Source organism: Halichoerus grypus, chromosome 1 (assembly GCF_964656455.1).
Source record: "Halichoerus grypus chromosome 1, mHalGry1.hap1.1, whole genome shotgun sequence".
In the NCBI taxonomy this organism is placed as follows: domain Eukaryota; kingdom Metazoa; phylum Chordata; class Mammalia; order Carnivora; family Phocidae; genus Halichoerus; species Halichoerus grypus.
The window spans coordinates 114,108,069-114,123,215 of record NC_135712.1 but is presented as its reverse complement, the minus strand read 5'-3'; the positions used below and the strand labels follow the sequence as shown (position 1 = coordinate 114,123,215).

Below are 15,147 nucleotides of genomic sequence, written 5' to 3'. Positions count from 1 at the left end.
AAAGACAATGACAGAATTCTATGTCCCTAACTTCCACTGAATCTGAGAGCCAAAGGAAGTCTAAAATCAGCCAGGCCATGGGTGGGGGTTGGGGAAGTGAGGAATTATAGACAGAGGGAACAGGAAGAAGGCCTGTGGCTAGAGGGAGCTTGACTCCCTTAAGGAAATGAGAGGTTTGTGGATTACAGAAAAAAAAGAAGGAGAGATCATCAGACATGAGGATAGAGAAGTGTACAGGGACAGTTCTTACTCATTTAATGTCTCTCTACCTGCATTCTATGATCTTAAGGGCCAGAATATGGCCTGTCTTGTCCAGGACAAGGCACTTAATGGGTGCTTGTTGACTGAACAAGATCTGTACAGTATTATTTCACTCCTTTCGGTCACAAGGAACAGCTCCCTTACAAATGTGAAGGTTGCTTAGTCTCTGATCCAACCACTTATTTTACATGTCACTTTTCTATCCAACTGCAGAAATCCACTCATTTCCCTTTTCATGCATTCTTCATTCCCTGCGTCTATTCAGTGTTCAAAGCCTTGCAGTTGTCATACTTGCGGGCATGGTATTAAGAGAAACTTCTGGTGTTAAGAAAGTTCAACGATGAAAAAGGAAATCATGAATCGCTTGACAATTCCCACTAAGTGACACTTGTACTAATGTTTCTCAAACTGCTAAACTAGGAGAAACAATGCCTGCCTGTTCTTGGAACTGGGAAGTAGACATTCTAGGACTTCCAGGAATAGCTGTATAAATAAAACCACACAGGAAGCAGATAATAATCTTGGAGAAGCAGGGATTTTACTATTAAAAATATTAAAAGCTAACCTTACTGAGTACTTGGGGCAGTGCTAGACACAGCTCCAATAGCTTTACACTAATATATACCATACTCTAACTTGTAACTCCTTTTTGATCTTTACACAATTTCAAAGATGAGGCAAGGAAGACAGATGAAGAAACTCGTTCTGAGTCCACAGAAATTAAGTAGTAGAGGCAGGATTCAAATCAGGCAGGTGGACTCCTGAGCTAATGGACTTAGCCTCTAAGCTATAAACCACCTCTATCTTTCCAATTCATCTGGTGTTCCAGAGTGGCTAGCACAGTTTTGGGGTCCACCCATACACCTAATTAATACTTACTGTTAAATGACAGCTAAAAGGGTCTATTAATCATCCCTTCTAATCCCCCCTCCCCAGTAAGCTGGCAGATACCCACGGATCAGGTTCTTGCCGGGTTCTTCAGCGCGGCCGGAGAGGTGTACAGTACTAAGGGGGCACTGAGCCTGCAAGGAGGTTTCGGGCAGGAAACACCTGCCGGGCCAGAGGGGGCCCCGCCGAGTCGCCGCTCTGCTTCCGGGGTCGCTCCCTGGGGCTGCCGGGACTCCGACCGCCACCCTCTACTCACCCACCCAGCGCAAGCACAGCCCGCCAGCCCTCGCGCCGCGCCCCCCGCTAGTCGCCCCCAGCGCCGCGCACCCTGCCTGGGAAGCCACGCGGCTCCCGCGCGGGGTGCACACCCACCTGTGGCTGCGGCTGTGCGGAGGCTGCCTCGAGGCGAGGTACGGGAACCTCCGAACGACCTCGGCGCCGCGAAACTCTCTGGGTTTCGTTTCCCGGTTCCTACTTGTGGTCGCCTAGCGCCTGCGTCCCTGCTGGAGGGCGTGATCGCTGCGGGCGCCAGGCTACGGCGGAGGTGCTGCCCTTGCCCCCCTTTCCTGCTCCCAGCAGAGACTTCAAAGATAGTTCTGTGGCGAAGGGCAACGGTGAACTGGGAGGTCGACGCCAGCTAGAACTTGAAAGTCATTAACACGGGAGTGGCCGCCGTCGGGGTGGGGTTGTAGGCACTAAATTCTCGGGAACTTCCGTTTCTCTGTCCTTAATCTACGTCCCTTAGATTTCTGTTGCTTTCAAAGCTTGAGAGCAGTGGCGGTTCAGAGTACAAATGAGGAGGGATCTAGCTTGTTTTTCTTCATGGTGCTTTTTCTCTTTAGCTCTCTTAGTCTTTGCCGCCCTGTTTCTGTCTCTATTATTCTCTCTCACTCTCTCATTCTCTGTCTTTCCCTCTGTCTCCTCCTCTCCCTATCCCTCATTCCCCCCAAACGCTGCTAACAACTTTTAAGAGTCAAACTGACTAGATGTGTTTAGAATGTTTAATTTTTCTCACATTCACCGCCGCCCCGACTGGCAAACAGGCTCAATAAACAAATATTTGTTAAACTGAACTGAAGGATTCATTGATTTTTTTTTTCTTTAAAATATCTTATTTACGAAAGTAACACAGGATCTTCCAAACAATAAAGCTGAATATGGAGAAAAGCAAAACGTACCTTCTGCACCTTCGCTCCCCTTTTCTTCCCATGATTCAGGCGACAGACACTTGAAGATTTAGTAAGAGAAGAAATACGTGGGAGGAAGGAAGAGGGTGTGAGAAGGGAGGAGAATAGAAAATGAAATTGAGAAAAGAAGTAAAAAGGAAGGAGGAAACCAGGCACTTAGGTTTGAATCCCTTCTCGTCTCTGCGACTTTGTGCAAATTACAATCTCTGTGCCTCTTTTTTAATCTGTCAAATGAGGGTATGTTAGTAGTATCTATCTCATAAAATTTTTCTGAGGATTAAAGAAGTTAAAATATGCGAAAAGTTTAGAGTGATATACACTGTACATAGTGTTTCTTTCCATAAAGAGGATTGTTTCATGCAGACTGTTCTCTGGTGCATTTTTTTTCTCCTTTAGGATGCATCTTAGAAATCTCCTTGCCTCTAATACAGAATGGTCTCATTGATCTAATCATCTGCGTGTAGTTTATTTCCTTTTTTATAATTAGAAATTATGCTGTAGTCATCATCCTTGCACATATCCTTGTGTATACACTATAGAAAACCCATCATTCTGTTCTTCTGCCAATAAAGTATGAAAACGCTTGTTTTACCACATTTCTCCACTTCTTGAATATCAATTCTAAATGTTTGCTATTCTGATTGGTAAGTATGACCTTATTATTGTTTTTGTTAATTCTAATTGTTAGTGACATTGAGTAATCTTTCATAGGATTTCTGAACATTTTACCATTTTGTTCTATGATATGGCTGATATTTAATACAGAGTTTTCTGTTGGATTGGGATATTTTTCCACTTTCTGATTTGTTGTGCTCTTTACGTTTTGGGGATTGAATCCCTCATTTGTTAAACAAGGGATTTTTTTGCCTAGTGGGTCTCTGGATTATATCTTATTTACAGTTGCTTTCACAACTTTCGTTTTAATCATCTTTTACTGTATTTTTCACTTTTTAAAAAATATGGAACGCTTCACGAATTTGTCATCCTTGTGCAGCGGCCATGCTAATCTTCTCTGTATCATTCCAATTTTAGTTTATATGTCGCCAAAGCAAGCACCTGTGTTTTTCACTTTTGACCTCTGGGTTTTGTATCTTATTTTAGAAAGCCTACTGTATATCAGGACATCCAATATGATTCCATCTTGATATCTGCTTATTCCTAATTGTGAAGAAGTTAGAGTTTTCTAGTTATCTTCTTGTTATTTATAGTGTATTGTGGTCCAAGAACATGCTGTGAATGGTTTCAACCATTTGAAATTTTTTGAGACTTGCATTATGGCCCTTTTGCACACAGCCATTTTTTGTACATATTTTATATATACTTGAAAAATAAGTGTACTCTTCAATTGCTGAATATGATATTGTGTTTTTTGTATTAGGTCAGTTTCTTAATTATGCTGTTACTTTAGCTGGTACTTTGCTTATTCTACTAATTATTCAGAGGAATATCTCCCAGTATAATGATAGATTTGTCTATTTCTTCTTTTTTTTAATGATTTTATTTATTTACTTCAGACAGAGAAAGAGAGAGAGAGAGCACAAATGATGGGGAGGGGCAGAGGGAGAGGGAGAAGCAGGCTCCCTGCTAAGCAGGGAGCCTGATGTGTGGGGCTTGATCCCAGGACCCCGGAATTGTGACCTGAGCTGAAGGCAGAGGCTTAACCAACTGAGCCACCCAGGTGCCCCTGTCTATTTCTTCTTGTTTTGACTTTTTTCCTTATACTTTGTGGTTACATAATTAGGCAAAAACTAAAAGTAGTTATATTATCCTGGTGAATTGAACCTTTATAAATAATGAGGTTTCTCTTTATTTTGCTTTTCCTTCAAAGTCCATTTTGTCTGAAATCATGCTGTTATTGATAACTTAAAGATTTTACATTGACAGATAGATAGATCCATCTTTCTAATATCGGGCACCAAGGTCAAGATGGTAAGTTTTCTCTGTGCTCTTCCCTCCTACATGGTGGGGTTTACTTCTCTTTCATGTTACAAGGTAGTAATTCAATGAACCCAGCTTTTAGTGGGGGTCTTCTCTTAGTTTTTCCTTCTTGGTGGGCCTGAAACTTATCTTTGGTTTTAACACTTTTATGGTAGTCAGAGTAGATGCCCAGAGTCTTCAGTGCTTGCAGAAGCTTCTGTTTACGGTTTAGCTTCCTGACTGCTGAACTTCTGCTGTAGGTGGGGCAGTAAAACTGTAGAGACCCAATAGATTCCATTTCCAATGTTATTTTTCAACCTTTCTGCCTTGATGAATATTGTTCTTGAGTCCCTAGATATTTCCATTCTGTTTTAAACAGAAGTCTTCTACACCTTGCTTAGGGTGGTACATACCATTTCCATATTCTCTCAATGGGGTAGTGAATGAGGAGGGGTGAATAGGCTTCTGAATATAGGCTTTCAAGCATTCCTCACTTTAATTTATAATTTTCAACTTTATCCTCCCCTTTATTTGGCATCACTAAGTGCTCAGTCTCTCTGGGATTCTGTGGAGGTAAATTGAATCTCCTTAGTCCTACATCCTTCTTCACACATTTTATAACTTCCTATGTCTTACAAAATAGTTAGTACATCTGACTCTTAGTTCCATTTTCTCAAATTTGTTGAAATCTTATTTCTTTCTTCTTATTTTCTTCTGGAAAGAGCTCAAGAACTTGATGACACTGATGACCTGCAGCACTGATCCTGGACTTATATAGTTCCAGATGATTATTCTGTGAAGGTTGGCTTGTGGTTATGGACACGCCAAGGATATTTATTTTTGTTTTCTACCAGTTTTGTACTCAAAATAAGCAAGCTTCTTTATTGCTGTCCTCTTCTGCATGGTGGTGTGTAGGATTTTTCAATTTTACACCTCGGTTGTAGCTCTTTGTGATTCAGGCTTTTTATTTAAGCTATTTAAGGATATTTTTAGTCAAAAGCATTGTACCACTGAGGATCTTAAATGTATTCTTTCTAAAATTCTCCACATTGCTCTTAGCTCTGTTTTCTTGTCTAGGCTAAGTGCTATAGACATTAGCTCCATGAGTCCCACAGCCCCAAGGACAATTGATACAGTGGAAGCAGCAAGAGAAGGTCCTGACATCTGGGTGCTTCAAGTTCATTTGTATTAGGACAAAACTTTCTGTGTTGAAATATTAACCTGAGCAAAGATTTTTTAATTTTCCAATTAGATTACCAAGCACAAATTCTTTAGTTGTCAACATTGACATATTATTTGGAGGTGGAGGTTGATAATGCCACCAGCATTATCCCATATTATTTGGGATAATGCTGGTGGCATTATCAACCTCCACCTCCAAACTTCAATGACACAACCAAAAGTTTTTTTTTTTTTTTTCTTTTTACATGATGGACCAACCAAATGGAAGTGTTCCCCTTTGGTGGGGTGGGGGCTCTGCTTTACAGCATGACTGAAGGACCCAGGCTAATGGCAGCACTGGCATCTTTAGGATATGGCTTCCAAGATTTTCCTGGGGTTTGACATTGAGTCTGCAGAGAGAAGAAAGGAGAAGTTGGTTGTACATGGGAAGTTTTTATGGGCCAGGCCTGGAATTGACACACATAATTTCTGGTAACATTTCCTTGGTTAGAACTTAGTTGAACGGCCACATGGAAATGCAAAGCAAGCTGGGAGATGCTATCTGGTGTCTTCCCAGAAAGATAAGGAAATGAATTCGTTATTAAGCAAAAGATTTTTATATCATCTTCTACAGGTTTTTACTAAAGATAAAAACAAACCAAAAGTTCCTCCATAACAAACTCTACATTGCCAGATGTATGGTCACAACTGTTTATAAAATCTTAAATTCGGTTACCTTACTAACAATATTTTCAGAAATTTGTATTAAGAATCACTCCAAATGAGTCAGGTTTCATTTTAAATACTCATATTTTTCCAGTCCCACTGAGAAGAGAAATGGGCATTTTAAAAGTAAAAATGTATATAACTGAGTCTATCAAGATTCTCCAAGCACCTCTTATAACAGGAAAATATAGAACATATAGAGAGGATATTTATCCAGAAATAAGAGTTCTGTAATGGCTTTCTATACAAAAAGATTTTTCATCTAAATTTTGAAAGAAGAGTAGAAGATAGCCATGAGCACAAGGCTGAGACATATGCAAAGTGAGGCCTCCGTGTCTTTCAGGAATACAAGTGGTTAAGTATGCTGCAGTGTAAGAGGGGGCAGGATAGGGAGTTGAACTCTTGATGTTGATGCAAAGACAATGACCTGTTCCCCAAAATTTGTGTTTTCTTTTTCTTGGGATAGAATTGTTGCTGATAAGTGTTCAGCTAACATGTGGCCATGTGGCAGAATTGCAGCCAATAGCTGTGAGAAGAAACAAATGTATTACTTCTAAGCCAAGGTTCTTAGGAAGTAGGTGAGTCTTCACCATGCTCGTTCCCTCCCACTGGCTTGATGCTGAAGATGATGAGACCCTATGAAATGGTGGAGCTACAAAACAGAAGGATCTTGTGGCCCCAAAACACCACATGAATAAGAGCTGCCCACAGACTAGAAACTCCCACCTTGATAAGTAAGCCAGAAATAGGCTTGTATTGAGAAAAGCCATGGAAATTGGTTATAGCAGTTATGATTATCGAAACTAATCAATCCTGGGGAAGGTAGGCAGGGACCACAGGTAAAGGCTCATATACTATGCTAAAGAGATTGAGTTTGATAATGGAGAGTGGGTTGATAACATAATTTTAAGTATGAAAAGGACACTGTTAGGTTCTTGCTTTAGAAAAACAAAATTAGTGTGGATTTGTAGAATAGGGGAAACAAGTACAGCATTTTAGTGACAATTCCAGACATAAAATAATACAATACTGAAAAATACAGTGAAGTAGTGTTTAGTGAAATTAGAAAGGAGGGAATGTATTCCAGGGATAGAAAGAAGGGGGAAAAAAGGAAGAATAGGTTGTGCTTGGTAAGATTGTGGGTAGGGAAAGAGAAGAGAATTATTTTAAGAATGTTTTTGTAGTGCCTGGTGGCGCAGTTGGTTAAGTGTCTGACTCTTGGTTTCAGCTCAGGTCGTGATCTCAGTGTTGTGAGATCGAGCCTCATGTGCTGCTCTGTGCTCAGCATGGAGTCTGCTTAAGGCTCTCTCACCCTCTCCCTCTGCCCTTCCCCCCAGCACACTCTCTCTCTCTTTCTCAAATAACTAAATAAATCTTAAAAAAAAAAGAAAAAGAAAAAAGCAAGAATGTTTTCATCTTGAAGAATTGAATGGATGGTAGTGCACACATATAGATAAGGATCACAGAATGAGATTAGGATAGAGACCAGTTAAATTAGTTGAGTTTGAGATGCCTATGGGACAAAGTGGAGACAACTGATTAGGATATCCCTGTTGAGAGAAACAGAAATGTGCACAGTAATCAAATTATCAAAACAGGTAGACTCACACCATTGAAACTGCAGCATGAGGAACAGGTCAAGCATGGAGATAAGCGACACCAATGTTTAAAGAGCATGGACTTTTTATCCTTTGCCTGACAAAAGAAAAAAAAATTGAAAGGGAAGACAGAGGGAAAACAGTGTGATATTTCTAAAACTGAAGTGGAAGAGACTTTTAATGAGGAACTAATCAAAGGTGTCACAAGCTGCAGGAAGGAAAAGAAGTTGCAGTTGTGTGGCCAAGTGCTATGTGTAAGTCACAAGATCATGTTCTCTGGTTTGTACCCAATGATGAGAGTGCTTATATATACTTTGTGGTTAAACACAATGCCTAATTTATTGTGCCTTCCACCTCCCCAGTTCTAGATGGAAAGGGAGGTCACTAAACAGAAAACATATCCCATCATCTTATGCCACAATCTGAAGCCTAGTCGGTGGATATAACCAGAGTGGAAAGAAAGTAGGATCTCACCCTGTAGTTCCAGGTCCCTCTAATGTAGTAGTTCTCCTTTTTCAGACAGAATACAGAGAGAGACAGAGACTGGGGTGGGGGTGGGGATCCCGTGTTTCATTCGGGCAGAGTGAGAGTGACCACTCCGCAGTATCAGGTTGCCCTGGGAGGGGCACAGAGCTGAATCTTTTCACAAGTTTTACCACTTGTAGCTATGGTTTATCAGTCACCATCTGATAAGCTTATCTGTTTTCATTCTTCACTTTGCGCACATCAAACAATTTTCATTTACTCAAAATCCAAACCAACAAAACAAAACGAAATGATTGAATTGAGGGCCTAAAATTTCTACTTACTTAGCCAATATCAAATGACTGTCTAAAGAGAGAATTATTTTTTTTTAATTTTTAAAATTTTTATTTTTAAAGATTTTATGTATTTGACAGAGACACAGCGAGAGGGAACACAAGCAAGGGGAGTGGGAGAGGGAGAAGCAGGCTTCCCGCTGAGTAGGGAGCCCGATGCGGGGCTCGATCCCAGCACTCTGGGATCATGACCTGAGCCGAAGGCAGATGCCCAATGACTGAGCCACCCACGTGCCCCTAAAGAGAGAATTATTATTAGGTTTAGAAGGAAAAGCCAGAAAATCTAACCACAAAAGAGGTTTTTTAAATTTACATTTGTTTCGGTTTTCAGTTAAAGATTTAATAGTTTTCATAGAGTCTAACATTTAAAAGGCCATTACCATTCTTAGCAAGGGCAACTTCATTGGAATCGTAGAGTGGAAACCATTGAAATAGTGGTCTGCAGAATAAAAGACAAGGCAACAAAATATAAACAATAAGTTTAGGATTTAAAAAAACAAAAACTACAACTACTGCTAACCATGCTTAAAAGTAATTATGAGCAAATATCAAGATTATTAACCATGAGGATGTAATGAGAGACCTGAAGGAGAATCAAGTTCATTGGACTAAACCTTTGTTAGTTGAAAGCATAAACTTCCCTGGATGTTATCAGGAGCAAAAACAAGAGAGGAGACACTTTTATGAAACTCTAGGAACAATTTGAAACCCTGTTAACTAAAGAACTTAATATTCAGATTATAAGCTTTCATGCTTATGAAGTACAAATATTTGGTTATTGGGTCAAAGGCTGAGCTTCCATGTCGTACTTTTTTATGAGTATCAAATGTAAACAAAACAAAGTAAAAAATTACAAACAGAAACCCAGAGAAGGTCAACAATGCCTTCAGCTCCTCAATAAGGCATTATAATAAATATGTCCTATGTCAACCTGAGTTCAGCATATGGATTATATATTTAAAAAGATCAATGGATAAAACCTCAATTACTTAATTACACTGCATCATGTTTGCCTTCTGCTTGCTCTCTCTTTTGTCATTTTACTACTCATTTGTACCACCTACAATCAAGTTGCCAGTGGAATCAACATTGACAACAAGTAGTAAAATGGCAACCATGTATCATGGTTGTGTTAGAGATTAGTTCTACTTTAGCCAGCTCAGTACTGGTGGTAATTCAACATTTTAACTACGTTCTAAAAGAAGAACACACAAAACTAGATCTTTCCAATAATAATATGATGTTATGTCTCTTGTGGAAAAAAGAAGAAATTTCTTGTTATTTGATGTTCAGTGTAGGTTTGTAAATTCAGATGGTGAACTAAATTCATTTGCAAGGTAATCTTTTAAATTCATACCAGAGCAGGAATTGCATTTATTTATTTAGTTGTATATTCATCTATAAGAGATAATAGTGAAGAAAAATTTTCATAGCCATGTGTGATAACTTAAATATAGTGATATTTTAAGGAATGTAATTTGTGCTTATTAGCCTGGTAAAGAGATTCCAGGGGTGCCTGGGTGGCTCAGTCGTTAAGCGTCTGCCTTCGGCTCAGGTCATGATCCCAGGGTCCTGGGATCGAGCCCCACATCGGGCTCCCTGCTCAGCGGAAAGCCTGCTTCTCCCTCTCCCACTCCCCCTACTTGTGTTCCCTCTCTCGCTATCTCTCTCTCTCTGTGTCAAATAAATAAATAAAATCTTTAAAAAAATAAATAAATAAATAAATAAAAGAGATTCCAAACCATTCCTTCATTGAGTATTGAATTTCTAATTTGTTCTTTAGACTTACAGGGTTAATGCACATTGAAGCATTAAGCAGTTAGGTTTAATCTGGGGTGTGTAGGTGAGTAATTCAAACCATCTAGGATAGATGCTATATTTTTTAAAGCTAATATTGGCAGAAAATCTTTTAAATGGAGTTAAATATTCATTTATCCCTTTTTTTCTTTTGAATCATTTTATGAGGCTAAATTACCAGGTAAATTTCAGGGTCAACGTGCTTGATCATTTTAATTCTTTTTACATATCTTGCTAAAAAGCTTTCCAAAAGGATTGTACCAAATTTGCTTCCACCCAAACATTTATTTATATTTCTACTTATAGAATGAAATATTTTTTTAAAAAAGAATAGATTTTCTAAGTTAAAACTGCTATGCATAGAGTTTATTAAGCCTTAAGTTAGATGCGAAAATATAATTTTAATGATATAAAATAGTTTTGATAGGGGCACCTGGGTAGCTCAGTTGGTTAAGCATCTGACCCTTGATTTCTGCTCAGGTCATGATCTCGGCTCAGATCATGATATCAGGGTCCTGGGATCCAACCCCACGTTGGGCTCTCTACTCAGCAGTCTGCTTATCCCTCTGCCCCTCCCTCAGTTATGCTCTCTCTCTGAAATAAATAAAATCTTTAAAAAAATAAAGAAAAAAATAGTTTTGATAAATGTAGCCTCTCTATATAATCATTAAAATAATGATTTCCATTTATTTTGGAAAATGAGGAAACCAAAGTGCTAAAAGTTTAATTTGGCAAGTAATATATAGAATTAGTGGCATAGGTATACATAGCAAACCAATTCTACAGACTGTTTGCTTTAAAAAAATCAAATTGTAGATAATATAGACATTTTATTTATTTTATTTATTTTTTAAAGATTTTATTTATTTATCTGACAGAGAGAGAGAGAGAGATCACTAGTAGGCAGACAGGCAGGCAGAGGGAGAGGGAGAAGCAGGCTTCCTGCTGAGCACAGAGCCCGATGCGGGACTCAATCCCAGGACGCTGGGATCATGACCTGAGCCGAAGGCAGACGCTTAACTGACTGAGCCACCCAGGTGCCCCAATATAGACATTTTATAAAATATATAAAAACATGTAAAAATTACTAATAACAACCATCTATTAATGACCGCTATCATACAATGTATTTGTTTCCAGTCTTCTTTGTATGTGCAAGTATTTTGTATTTATAATAAAATTAGACTGAGTTGATACAATTTAGTATCCTTCTTTCGTTTAATATATAGTAATCCTTTCCTTCAAAAATTTATGGAAGGGTTGCATAATATTTCATGTAATAATTGTGCCATAATTTATTATTTATATACATAATGCTATGAACAATCTCCTACATCAAACATGTGAGCCTCTAGAATGCTTTGAGTGGGTTACAACCCTAAATATGAAATTATTAGGTATCAGTGCTATTTGTCCTTGGTAATAAATATGTGTACAAAATGGGAATGGTCTGCATAGAGAAAAAATATTCAGGCATTTAGTTTTACATTATTTAATTGTAGATACAGTGTAGGAGGAAATATGCACCACACAACTTTCTGTATTTCAGCAGTTAGTTGGGCAGTAACACTAGTTTCAGGTAAAACACTACATGGCATAGCCAGGGCTGATAGTTTGCGGTTGATTGCATGCAAGTTGTACTGATAGGTTGGGCATTTGTATTAGATTTTTATTGCTGCTGTAACAAATAACCACAGATTTATCAGCTTAAAATAACATAACTTTGTCATCTCACGGTTGTGCAGGTCAGCAGTCTGGGTTGGCTTGTCTTGAGTTCTCTGATCTGGGTCTCACAAGGTTGAATCAAAGTCTTTGCCAACTGGGTTCATAACTGGAAGCTCTGGAAATAATCCACTTTCAAATCCATTCAAATTGTTGGAAGAATCCATTGTGGTTGTAGACAGATTTTAGTTTTCTTGTTGGCTGTCAGCTGGGGGCCTGCCCACAAGGATCCCATACCTCAGAGCTAGCGACTGTCGGTTGAATTCTCCTTATGCTTGGAATCTGTCTGACCTCCATCTCTGCTGCACCTTCTTACTGCCTCTTCTGTCTTCCTCTTGTGCTTTTTAGGCCTCATGTGATTACATTGAACCCACCCAGATAATCCAGGAGACTATCCCCATTTTAAGGTCAGCTGATCAGTAACCTTAATAAATTTCACAGCAATACCAGACTACTGTTTGATCAAATAACCAGAAGATGGAAAACTGGGGGAAAAATCTTTATAATTCTATCCACCCCAGGACGTATTCTGATTGCCTGGGTCCCATGCCATTCCAGTTATACCTTTGATTTTAATTCCTGAATATAATGCTGATAGCAGTGAGCTATGTCAGAACCTTGGCTGTCAGCCTTATTCCTCTACTCACTCTTACTGGTTGAGGGAGCACCAGTTATTCCCCTGCATGACTGTGTATTGGGGTCCAAACCCTGCAGTTACAGCTGTTTTATCATGTGGACCAGTCCTGATTTCCCCTTGGCACTCTACCAGCGGTTCTGCAAAGCGGACTCCCTCTCCGAGGGGACAGCCTCTCAGGGATAAATCAAGTTAAACTTTACCATCTGTTGTGCCTATAAAAATAGTTTAAGCTTTGAGGTTTGGGGAAAAGCTGCTTGTTTATTTGGTACTTATCCTTGGGCTCATAGATAATAAAAAACATAGGTCTCTTTAGCTCCAAATGAGACAGCAATAGATCTCAGTATGATGTGCTACGGAAAGACCTATTTTTGATTAGAGTGAAAATTCAGAATCCATTCTTCAGAGAAGTTTGAGTCTTCAGTAATTGTAGAATTGGCTCAGTGGATCTGGGATACAGAGAGCTCTCTGAAAATAAGAGGATTCTCCTTCTTTTTCTTCTCCTAATTCTAATTCTAATTTAATTCTAATTGTTTTTTGTTGTTTGTTTGTTTTTAGAGAGGGAGAGAAAGAGAGAGAAGGGCAGGGAGAAGGCACAGAGAGAATCTCAAGCAGACTCTTCGCTGAGCGCAGAGCCCAACTCTGGCTCCATCTCACAACCCTGAGATCATGACCTGAGCTGAAATCAAGAGTTGGATGCTTAACCCACTTAGACCCCCAGGCACTCCTCTCCATTTATAATTAGAGCTGAACCATTCTTTACAAGTAATACTTCAAGAACTCTCTCACAGATTGTCTGGAATTACCCTTCGCAGAAGAGATGGATCATCTTATTCAAAAAAGAGTACTCATGAGATGTGAAATGGAACACATAGGTTCAGGAAACAGGCTTCAGTTATTTCTGCCCTCTACCCTTCTTCCATTCTTGCAAAAAACAACTACCCAGATTAGTTTCCTCTGGACAAGAGTAGCCTGTTTTTTTCCGTGAATCCAAAACCAGTTACAAATGTTACTTCTCTTTTTAATGGCCAAGGTACACCCATGTTCCTTTCCTAATAGGATATTCGAATTCACCTTTTTCTCATTTGCATTCTCTCTTTCTTTCTCTTCATCTTCTCTGCCTCTTCTTCCCTATTTTCCTTCTTATTTTTTGTTTGTTAAAATTTCTGAGATTTTTCTCAATTGATCTTTTATACCCTAAGTTAAAATTTTGTTATTGTGTTTTCAACTGCTAACATTCCCCACCCCCCCAAATGTCCTTCCTTATAGTTTTCTATTCTTGTTTTGTAGATTGTTTTTTATGTCTGAGAGGATATTAATTATGGGGTTTAGAGTGAGGGGTTTTTTGACTATTTTCTTCAGCAATGTATCTGTTTTTTCCAAGTTTTGCTTTTCCTTTTGTTTGTTTTTATCTCTCTTGTTGAGGCCTTCCTCAAGTATCTGGTGATATTTAGATAACCCACTTATATAGATGCCAGAGGGAGTAAATTAATAAATTTCAGCAGTAGGCCTTGTTGACTGCTTTGCTTCACTGTATGGTAAATGAGTAGAAAGCTGCAATTGTTTTTTTTTTTCTTTCAGGTGCCCCCCCAATCTAATTTCTTTTTCTTTGACCCTTCAATTACTTTGACCCTTTGACAATTTTGTGACCATCTGCATATTGTGAAACTATTATAGCTTTCTTGCATCCTGGATGAGAAAGAGTAATTAGAAGGTTCAATTTATGTACCATACAAGGGAGAGAGAGTCTGAGAGAGGAAGAAAGAAGGGAAATGAAAGAGAAAAGTGAATTTGGATATCATGTTAGGAGAGGACCACAGGTTTACCTTGTTCATTAAAAGAAGAAGTAACCATTGCAGTCAGTGAGTTTGGGCTCACCGACAGACTAGGCTACCTAATTCGGAAGGTACTAACCTCTTTCTGTAGGCAACAGTTAAATGTGGCTAAAAAGTAACTTCTCTGTAGGTTCTGATCATTGAAATCATGGCCAAACAAAGCCACCAAGGAACACACCCTCAGTCACACAGCGCTTCATCCTGAACGGGCAGCCACCACTGAATGAAATTCTCCCAGTTTCTAGGACAGGTAAGTATCTCCAGTACGAGCCTTTATCAGCCATTTACCAGGTCCAGGGTTATCTAAACATGGAAACAGCCATAGACCCTCTCTCCAACATCTGGCTGGCACAGTAGGATTTTGAGAGAGCTGTCACTCCACAAATACCTTCACTCTGTCCTGCATATTCCCAACAAACTTTACTCTGAGCATATGCAAAACATATGCTTCTCTTCTCCCTTTAAAAGAACTGCCTCAGACACCAATGCTTAACACAGCTAACTGGAGAACGAAAGAGATAATAATCCAAATTTGTAGATTTGTGGAAGGGCAACAATTAAACTACTATTTCTATTAAGACTCCTGTTTCTGCTGCTGCTATT

General features: G+C 39.1%; 1 protein-coding gene and 1 non-coding gene across 12 annotated transcripts in view; both read right to left on the bottom strand.

Annotated features, from left to right (window-relative positions):
- LOC118548027 (phospholipid scramblase 1) overlaps window positions 1-2,400 on the bottom strand; it is a 28,579-nt gene extending 26,179 nt beyond the window's left edge. For 3 of the 11 annotated variants that reach the window (XM_036111799.2, XM_078070675.1, XM_078070669.1), the window contains exon 1: window positions 1,522-2,320. The gene's annotated coding sequence lies outside the window, so the exon portion shown is untranslated. The other 8 variants (XM_036111805.2, XM_036111804.2, XM_078070665.1 and 5 more) reach the window with 7 other exon arrangements.
- An 889-nt stretch (window positions 2,401-3,289) lies between these two features.
- Window positions 3,290-3,392, bottom strand: LOC118548064 (U6 spliceosomal RNA). Its single transcript, XR_004923428.1, has one exon. It is a non-coding gene; the product is annotated as a U6 spliceosomal RNA (small nuclear RNA).
- Between the last annotated feature and the right edge of the window lie 11,755 nt (window positions 3,393-15,147).